The 10,981-nt window shown below is 35.3% G+C and overlaps 1 protein-coding gene across 1 annotated transcript in view; it reads right to left on the reverse strand.

Annotated features, from left to right (window-relative positions):
* The window catches only part of LOC123563504 (ubiquitin conjugation factor E4 A-like), a 316,583-nt gene that overhangs the window by 252,727 nt on the left and 52,875 nt on the right, over window positions 1-10,981 (reverse strand). The gene's annotated exons all lie outside the window — the stretch shown is intronic.

The following is a 10,981-nucleotide window of genomic DNA, read 5'->3' on the forward strand; positions in this document are numbered from 1 at the left end:
TTGCGTTGATACCTTGACCTTGAGCCAACATGGCTGATTCATGTGTTCTGCACATCATCTTGATGAGGTGATCATTTGACCCAAGTTTCATGAAAATCCTTCGAGGGGTTTAGGAGATACGGGGCGGACACAAAATGTTACGGAAGGACGGGAGACGGAAGGACGGACGGATAACATTCCTATTACCCCTACCACTCGTGGCGGGGGATTAAAAACTTATAGCACAGCAACTGAAAAGCCTTGTGGTCAAGTCTTTGACAGTCCATTCAAATGGAAATTGGAAAAAAATCACACAATTTACATAAAAATAAGGATAAAAGGTTAAAATGCCTTGGACAAAATTCAGCCTTTTAGATAAACAAAAAACGTACATATATGTTATCTGACTTCAGACAAGTTATTGTGTACACTGGTGTACTAATACCTCAGCTTGACACTATTTGTATGTTTTACTTCATGTAGTCTTGTTATTTTGTCCCTAATGTTAGATCTTATCTCAGCGGGGAACTATCTACATGGTCGTGTCTAACTAGCTGAAAATAGGGCAAAAGTGAGGTTAGCATTTCCCAAACGTGTTTAGACCCCCAGTCTCCTTAATAAAGGTTCCTGATTATATATATTTAAACTTGCTTTTTTGTTTGTATCGTATGTTACGTTTGACCGCCCAATCTGCCAATACCTTTCTTTTCAACTTCCAACTCAGCATTCCACTTTCTATTACTGTCCAGTGTACCTGCGAATCGTCCATCAAATCTGCTAGCAGTTTTCTTTTCAACTTCTAGCTCAGCATTCCACTTTGTATCGCTGTCCAGTGTGCCTGCCAATTGGCCGCCCAATTTGCCAAGACCTATCTTTTCAACTTCTAGCTCCGCATTCCACTTTGTATCGCTATCAAGTGCGCCTGACAAATGACCGCCAATTCTGCCAAGATCTTTCTTTTCAACGTTTAGCTGAGCATTCAATTCCATTTCTCTATTAACACCACCTTTTACTTCACCATTTAAATTTTCGTTTGACTTCATACCAGCTTCGAAATTAAAGCCTTCATTGTTGTCAAAAGATGCATTTATTCTTCCTTCTCTTGTTTCATTTTGAACTCCTAAACTAATATCCGCAGACATATTACCACTGTTGTCAACATAGCCTCCGAATTTTATACCGTATCGTTCTTTTTTTGTTTCTTTATACCAATATTTCCGCCACCAGACCACGATCCGTCACTGTCAATACTAGAACCCAACGTTCCATCAACAATGTCACCAAGGTATGCACCAATTTTGCAGTCAACAGTATATTTATCGCCGGCACGTCTCTTTGTGCTTATTTCAGCTTTTACCGGACCATCTACACCGGCGTTAATTGATTCAAAATTTCCATCCTGGTCGATTTTGAATCCTGCCTGTGCTTGTTCCGTATTGAGCCTTTGATCCGATTGTAAACTTACCATTACTACTACAGTTTGCCTCGAGTTTTCCTTCAGCTACACCCGGAATACCTATTCCAATATCCGCATCAGCTGACCATTTACCATCATCACGCTTTCCGATTGCTAGTCCTATATTGGCAAGACCCATATTTAACCGAAAACCAATGCGATTTTTCTTAAGATAATAAAAATTTGCTACCATTTGAAAACAACACTAAAGAAGTTTAGTTGAAAGACTTTTGAGACAGGGATGCCAGTTGGATTAGGGCAGTTAAATAAAGGTTTTCAGTGTGTGTGTGTGTGTGTGTATGTGTGTGTGTGTGCGTGTGTGTGTGTATGTGTGTGTGTGAGCGCGCGCGCTGCTGCGGTTTACGTTGTAGGTTAACAGTGTTTAAGAAACGTAGCATTCCCTTTTGAATATTCATCCTTGTTCCACTTTCCCCTTCAAGACCCCCACCCCCCCACCTCCTTCCCCCTTGTTCTTACCCCTACCCCTTCCTGTCCTTTTTTCTATATTTAGCATAAAATTAAAATATACTTGTTGGATTTATGAAGCGACCCGTCTAAAATATTTTTCCGTTACAGCTTCTTTTTGTTGTGGGCCTACTTTGTAGATGAGTGACTCTGAGGCTGTGTTTGTGGTGCTCTGTCTTTCCGAGAAATATACCCTTACCTACTATCTTTTGGTATGAAAAAAGACATTGTTGGATGCACTGTTAGATCTAATTCATCAAACATACAGTTTCTTTCATATTTCTTTCTCAGTCATCAAAAGTGCCTCCTTGCAGAAATGAGTCATCAATATACCCTGTATTAATGTACCTTCTCTTCAGTAGTTCAGCAAAAACACATTTCCTCCAGCGGGATCGACTAAAACAGAGTGTGCCAATTTTCTCTATCAATCTCATGTACTACTAGACAGTAGACCATATGAAGACTTTTTTATGCACGTTTTAGCAGCGAGTCCAGAATTTTAATAATGTTAACACATCTTCAGTCTCTTGATACGTAGCTTTAACAAAACTTGTTAAAATATTATACGAGACGCAATATTTATCTACGTAACATTCTAAACTCGGTTAAGCAAGATTATTTAACCTGAATCGAAGCAGTTATTAAGGTCAATCTCGGTCTTTTGATTTTGTGAAAAACATTTTATAACTGCGCATTACTGCCTGTATATCTCATCAGTGCCATTTGAATACTAATGTAATGACTTAGTAATGTTATTATTTTAAAATCTGTGATAAGTCTCTTATAATTCTGAACGTGACCATACATGTTTTGCCATTGTATATAAAGAGACTAAATTAAACCAAAATGCATAACGTATACCACTATCAAAGATAAGTACTGTGCATATAAAAATGAGCAGAAAATGTAAGCCAGTACAGTTTAAACAGTACACTGAAGGACATGAAGGGTGTGTGCTCGTAAACATGAGTATTCAACACCGTTTTGATAAAAAAAAAATCATTTCCAGTACTGTGTACCGCTGTTCTCCTTTCGTTTGCGTTCCAGTAAACTTTGTGTTGAATAATAACAAATGCATGAATATGTTTGATTGAATCAAATGATTTAGCGGTGTTCTAACGGCTCAGTAGCGAACCGAAACGAATTTTGTACTAGTAGTTATCGTAGAAAAGCGTGCTTGTTGTAAAACGATACAATGTTGAGAAATGAAAAATGGTTTAGAAGACGGCTTTCGACAGCTTTAATTAATGTGATTTCGGTATCCAGTAGAAATAAACAGAAACGGGGACACTGACCAAGTAAATCACGTTTTTCCGAAACATTAGTTGATAAACTCCTGGTTTTATTTTCAAATTACTTGGTAGAATTATTTATAATTATAATTAATTATAAATGTTTTTGTTGTTGTTGTTGTTGTTATATATTATCCAGCGACAGCTTCATAAATAGTTTTATATTTTAACAGCATTGAACCAAGTGGCAGCTTAATGTGTAGTTTTATAGCTGTAATGAATGGTCCAGCGACCCTCTGATGCCTTGCATTGCATTCTTGACGTCTCAGGCTATACTGTCTTTTTCCCAAGGAAGATTTGAGGAGCTCCATGTCTGACGACCACGCCCAATGTACTTCATAGAGCAGAAGTATCTCGAGCATGTGTAAGCTTTACAACATATCTCTAATTTCCCACGTACAGTTATATCATATCGAAGTGTTGCTCCTGGTTGTGGAACACTGCTGGTATCAGAGCTACAGTTTAAACAAAAAATAGAAAAGTGAAATCATCAATACATGAAGAGCTATCTTAAACCCAGCCTCTACAAGATTACATAATACCATGAAGGAAAACTAAACATTTTGCTGGCGGATATGGATTCGGACAGAAACAACACTAGAAATTAAATTGTAGATAATATCAAAGAAGTGTAAAATACATTTATCGTGATTATATTTTACTGATATGTTCAGCAGTTTTCTATAACAGTCAATGTATTATTACGATTTTTTATCCAATTACAATCAGGGTTGCACGCTTGTGCATCAGAGCTTCAACTCAAATAGACATTTCTTACATTTGAAATTTCAGTTATGTATAGGTGTCAGATAATAATTATTCATACAAAATGCAAAATTAATTCTGTGTTTGTAATTTTACTTTTCAAATCAGTAAGGCATAGCTTTATAATGATAAGTAATGCAGTTTTTTAAAGCAGGATTTTCACGAGTGTTCAAAATAATAATTTAAGGTACTCGATCCACAAATAGGTAACATTTCGATGCCTGATGACTCCATGTTGTTTTAGGGTTTTTTGTATCATTTGAAGAATTAGTAATTAGGATAACCATAAATAATATGCACGAATCACTAAAGTCATGTTTTTTGACTGCGAAGTGCTAAATTTTACACTGTAGTAACTGGATTTCTGTTGAAGTATCATTGAAAACTATAAAGTAAAAAAAGAATCTATAACATATTTTGGTAATGTAATTTATATTTGTAAAAGGTTACTTGGTGCTAAAGTCCCAACCCAGAACTCTTTCATTTATGGAGATACGGGTATAATGAATCTTCAAACTGGCAGAAATTTAAACATTATAAAATACTGGTTGAAAATCTGTAACTCAAATGAGGATAAATATATTAAACAGGTCTATAATTGTTTAAAAAGTTATGTCGAGTTAAATCCAGAGAAAAAAAAATGGGTCTCACAGGTTAAACATATATTATCAAGGTTAGGTTATTATGAGGTCTGGCTTTCGCAGGGGGTAGGGGATGTCAACATCTTTCTGCGTCAGTTGAAACAGCGTATTGAGGACAATAACGTACAAGAGTTAAGAACAAGTTTAAATGAATCGAGTAGAGCTATATTTTATAGAAATATATTTGACTTCAAATTTAACGAATATCTGGACATTATAACTATAAAAAAATTCGATTTGCACTGTCCAGATTAAGATTAGCCTCTCATAGACTTGCAGTGGAAACAGGCAGATGGAGAAAACCAGAAAGTATCCCTTATGATGACCGTAAATGTACAAGGTGTAATGCACTTGAGGACGAATACCATTTTGTTATGGAATGTCCTAAGCCTACGAAAACAGTATATCAGAAATTATTTCTGGCGCCATCCTAGCTTTTTTAAGTTTTTACAGTTACTTAAACGTAATGATAATATTAATGATGCACGTTATTTTTCCATTTATATATACAAAGCTTTTGAAGTAAGAAATAATACAAATAGGGTCTAAAGGTATGTAGACGTACTCTTGTGATATACATATAGCTGTTGTCTAAATTTGAACTTTACTTGTTTACTTTCTATTTTTGTACGAAATTTATGCATATCAACACTAACTTATGTTAAAACAACTATTTCAAACACTATTTGATCCAATACATGCTGTCTCTCCCGTTAAAACAATTAATTAGACAGAGAAACTAATATCCAATTTGTACTTTTTGTCATCTTGCTATACAATGTTTTAGATTATGAATTGTACATGATGCTATGCTCATGAATCATTTCGGGTTTATTGCATAATGAAACTATTCTATTCTATATTTTCTTTCTCAGTAGACACGGTAGACAATACACTTTTAAATGATACCAAAATAATAAATTATGAGCTTACCAGGCATCAATTTTTGAAACATTTTAATAGTACTATTATATAGAACTTGCTTATTTGTGGATACCTTAAATCTGAGGACAACTTGCATTGACAATCCTCGGAACTTTAAGTCCTAGAAAAAAGTGAATAACTTTTATGTTCTGTTATGTTCCCTATAATTAAATCTTAAACTTTACATTCGGTTAATCTAAAGAGGTTATGTATATAACTGAATAGTTGAAGTTATAATTACATTGTTAAAGGAGAACACTTTCTAGCACACTTCTCCGTATCGGTTACCTGGCGCCCTGCAAGAAGTCGCTCCTAATGTTTTCTTTTCTGCCGCCAAAACCAACGGAACAATAATTGTAATTAACAACACCAACCATATCTTCGTCATTATTGTAAAAGAACTCTCTGTAAAAAAGACAGTGGCTTATAGAATATTAAAGAACACACTATTGTGCTTTTATCGTCATTACATTAAACATATGCAGATATCAAACACCTATGCAATAAGTTAAACATGCATTTTATATGAAACAGAACAAACAAATACAAAATTCAACAGAGACAATATGAGAGAAACAGAGCCAACAAGAAAACAGGGCCAAATTCTATATTTAACCAGTTGGATTGTTACGTTAGACTGGATCATTAATGATGCAAATTTATCATATCAAAATCTTTATTCAGTATTGCAAAGTGAATAACTGAAATTAGAAGTAAGCAACTGATTTCATATTGCTCTTCACATCGGGTAGTCGTTTCTGCTCGCGGCCCTCGGCATTCGTACTGGCGTAACGATATAATCACAAATGTTATCTTTATAGCAAGTACTTGATCAACAATGGATTAACATTCAAACCTTTATTTCTTTTGCTAAGTTCATATCAATGGCAGTATAATGAATGGCAGTGAAATAAAACTAATATAAAGTCTACGTACATATTTCCAAATTAAATGCGGGAGAGTATTACTACTATAATATATGAGCCGTGCCATGAGAAAACCAACATAGTGGGTTTGCGACCAGCATGGATCCAGACCAGCCTGCGCATCCGCGCAGTCTGGTCAGGATCCATGCTGTTCGCTTTCAAAGCCTATTGCAATTAGAGAAACCGTTAGCGAACAGCATGGATCCTGACCAGACTGCGCGGATGCGCAGGCTGGTCTGGGTCCATGCTGGTCGCAAACCCACTATGTTGGTTTTCTCATGGCACGGCTCATATATATAAATATATAAACAAACGTTGTCAACAACAAGTTTTTTTTCTTTTCTTGTACAATATAATTAATTTAAATTCCATTTTACCACATTTGTTCCCTAATAATATGCTGGTCTAATGTATTGTTTTTCTTAACAGAGAAATGCATTACAATAAAAACTGACATTAACTCGTATTACTTTGACACAGGGTGCAATTTCTATTTTCTAAAACTATTCCACGTTTCATGTTTCTTAAGGTCATCTATGATTTCTTGTCCCAAACTTTACTTCAGAATTTTCTGGGTTTTTTTTTCCAAACGACAATTTCAAATCTGACTGCTTAATTTTGTTGTCTAACTGACACTACTTATTTTAGATAAATAGTACAATTAAATAATGAAAACGTCTGTCAAACCTTACTTAACATTGATTTGTTTCATTTGAAAAAAAAAGAATAAATGTTAAATAAAATGAAAACAAACAGCTTTTGATATCAAACTTTTCTCAAGCCAAACATTAGTTGCAGCAAATTTGTGAGTCGTAAACTTACCTTTTCTTACAGTAATAGTCAATGAAAGCACTTGGCCGGTTCAGATTAACTCAAAATTGTTTGCATCTGTTTATATATCTATCTAAACATGATTTGAAAATGGGGGAAAATATTTGCAAATATAACGTTAAACGGATAAATTGCTATTTTTGTCTGTCAAAATAAGCGTGCACGTTTCCACGCGTATGCGCATGCCCATGTCCTTGAATTCTTATGTTAAACATGTTTAGTGCTGTTAAAGGCTATAAAATGCGCTGTGCGCTGACACGTAGTGTTACGAGAACATTTACTTTTCAGCTTCGTTGCATTTCTTACTTTACATATAATTTTTAAAAAAAGGAAACTTGTTTCCTTGAAAGATCAAAATATCTTTAAACGAGTGATCTCCAAATCCAAAACCAATTATATGATGCCCACGAGTAATATTATGACGTAAAAAGTAAAAAGGCGATTTTCTTTTATTTTTCAAGTCTTTTCGAGACTTTAACAATGTTTTACCAAATTTGTACAAGTATTGGTAAGGCAACTCAACGTTCATATTAGGAAAACATAGATCTATAGATTCCTATTACAATTTGATAAAAAGATGCATATTTTTTATGTTCCTTTAAAAACATTGTAAAAATCTGTCACTTTCATTTTATATTAGTTCTGTACCATTTGAATTATGTTTGTTAATTTCAGACTGAAGTTTTAGGTATAATTCATCATTATATTTTAGTTATTTCACAAAAGTGTTATTAGCAGAAAGGCAATGGATGCATAAAAATGAAGCTCTATAATGCATGCTTAACTGGTGTTTCAGCTTTTAAACAATGTATATTTTCCTTCATGAATATTCTGTATGTAATTAAAAACGTCTGTGGGGCTTTAAATAAATGATTATCATTGTCAGCTACGAAATTTTGTTCCTTTAAAACCGTGGCCATAAAAATTGTCTTTTTGTCTTAAACATACTTTCTTGTTTTTAAGTATTTAGAAGTTTTGTGTTGTTGTTTAAAACGCATTTGGACAATGACAAAGCAAATAATACGTTACCATCGCCAAAACGTGTAAATATACATGGTGGTGTATTGTACATGAAACATGAAAAACTGACACAATAAAGCTCTAATACCTGTGTCGCTTCTCGGTTGTATTAATACTCATCAGGAATATTTTTTCTGCTTTTTCATGTTTTATATTGTCATAAATAACCAATGCGGGCGAGTGAATAAAAAAAATGCATTTGGTCTCTATAATAGCGACATAATTGCTCCTTCTTTTGAGAAGGAACACTTTTATTCGGTAAGTCACACTTGACTGAGCAACTGACCTCGAAAGCTGTTGTCATTACAAGCTGGCCAATCAAACTCCGTGACCTTAGAAATAACCTCTGACGTTAAAATTATTCTTTCCTAATTGAGGCGACCCTCTGACTGAACACGCTCCGCGGATTACATATTACTAAACCCGAGAATGGTTGATTGATTCTTTTATTTCCTCCATTCTTGAAAAGCATAACATATGTACAAACAGATAGACATATATTAGCAAATTTACATGTAAACAACTAAATATTATCGTTACCTTCGAATACAAAACAAACCCCATTGCGACCCTCTAATTACGCGCAATAAATTCACGCATCGAATCGTACACTACATGTGGAAATGGATTGACCGGGTCAATGTCTTATTGCCGTACTTACTCAACTGAAAGTGGTAACGGATTTCCTTTGTTGTTGGATTTAACAATTTTATGTTAAATAACTAGCGTAAATACTTACTTGACATTTTTTGCACTATAAAACAACATAGTTCTTTTTCAAAATTTTAGTGGTTTTTTTTTGTATTTTGGTAAAGAAATAAACGTTCCCTAGGTGCAAAAGGTAACGACCCCAGGGGCGCTATTTAACATGGGTAGTCGACGAAACCTCACCTGGAATGAATGGAACATCTTATTTCCAGCCGAGCCCACGGTAGGCGTCATATTTACCTCCCAGCATCCAGTCTAGACCAATACTGTTGGAAACAGTACCAAGTAAAGTAAATCACCCAGCACTGAACACTAGTCAAGATATCAGCCACAACCGGAATCGATCCGGGTCCGGGAATCGAACCGGGATCGCTGTCGTTGTAGTCCAAACTGCTAATCACTGATTAAACAGGGGCATACGGAATGTCAATAACGTAGAATGGTCTTGTCCTTGTGTCCGATCCTGGGGATCCACACACTGATGACCAATAAATAAAACAGACATTGTAACCAAAATTTACAAGATTATCATTATAAAATTTATATAGATGTGCCCTAGAAGGAACTTTTGCTATGCTTTAACTTGTACTATAACAATAGGTTGTTTGTAACAATTGGACGTCACGTTATGTTATTATGGATGTAGAAATGACGGATAGGCTATGTACCACTAAATTTTCACTTTTTATGACTGCAAAAACACCGGTGTCATTTAATGCTGGCTTTTATTAAATTTCATGCGGATTTCTTTTTGGCATCTTGTAGACAACTTGGGAGAGAACGTTTGTATTTGATGAATAAAAAAAAACTCAATTTTAGAAAGAGAAGTAATTCTAGGTCAAAGCAGTTTCATTTTTTTTCTAGTGGATTTCAACCTTTATTCAACAACATTTATTCATTTATTTTGTTGGGTTTAACGTCGCACCGACACAATTTTAGGTCATATGGCAATTTTCCAGCATTGATGGTGGAGGAAGGCCCCCAGGTGCCCGTCCGTGCATTATTTCATCATGAGCGGATACCTGGGTAGAACCACCGACTTTCCGTAAGCCAGCTGGATGGCTTTCTCACATTAAGAATTTAACGCCCCGAGTGAGGCTCGAACCCACATCGATTAGAGGCAATTGATTTGAAGTTAGCGACCTTAAACACTCGGCCACGAAGGCCCCTTATTCAACAACAGAATCTATAAGAAGATACTTTGGACTCACATAACGGAACGAAGCAAACTGACGGCAGACTCGGTTAGATTACTATTATAGGTAAAGATCTGTGCAGTATATCTGACTTACCCTAGCACGGATGTATGCTGCAATCTATCTGAATTATACAGGCACGTAAAATAGATTCCCTGATTCTACAGGATTTATTGTAAAATACGAGCAATACAACCGCTCGGTCCAAGAAAGGAGCGATTTTTAGCTCGACTATTCATAGAATAGTAGAGCTATTGGACTCGCCCATGCGTCGGCGTCCGCGTCGGCGTCCGCGTCCCGATTTTGGTTAAGGTTTTGTATGTAAGCTGGTATCTCAGTAATCACTTGTTGGAATGGATTGAAACTTCACACACTTATTCACTGTGACAAACTGACTTACATTGCACAGGTTCCATAACTCTTTTTTGCTTTTTTACAAAATTATGCCCCTTCTTCGACTTAGAAATTTTTGGTTAAGGTTTTGTATGTAAGCTGGTATCTCAGTAACCACTTGTGGGAATGGATTGAAACTTCACACACTTATTCACTGTGACAAACTGACTTACATTGCACAGGTTCCATAACTCTTTTTTTGCTTTTTTACAAAATTATGCCCCTTTTTCGACTTAGAAATTTTTGGTTAAGGTTTTGTATGTAAGCTGGTAACTCAGTAACCACTTGTGGGAATGGATTGAAACTTCACACACTTATTTACTGTGATGAACTGACCTACATTGCACAGGTTCCATAACTCTATTTTGCTTTTTTTACAAAATTA

This window comes from Mercenaria mercenaria, chromosome 2, assembly GCF_021730395.1.
Source record: "Mercenaria mercenaria strain notata chromosome 2, MADL_Memer_1, whole genome shotgun sequence".
Lineage (NCBI taxonomy): Eukaryota > Metazoa > Mollusca > Bivalvia > Venerida > Veneridae > Mercenaria > Mercenaria mercenaria.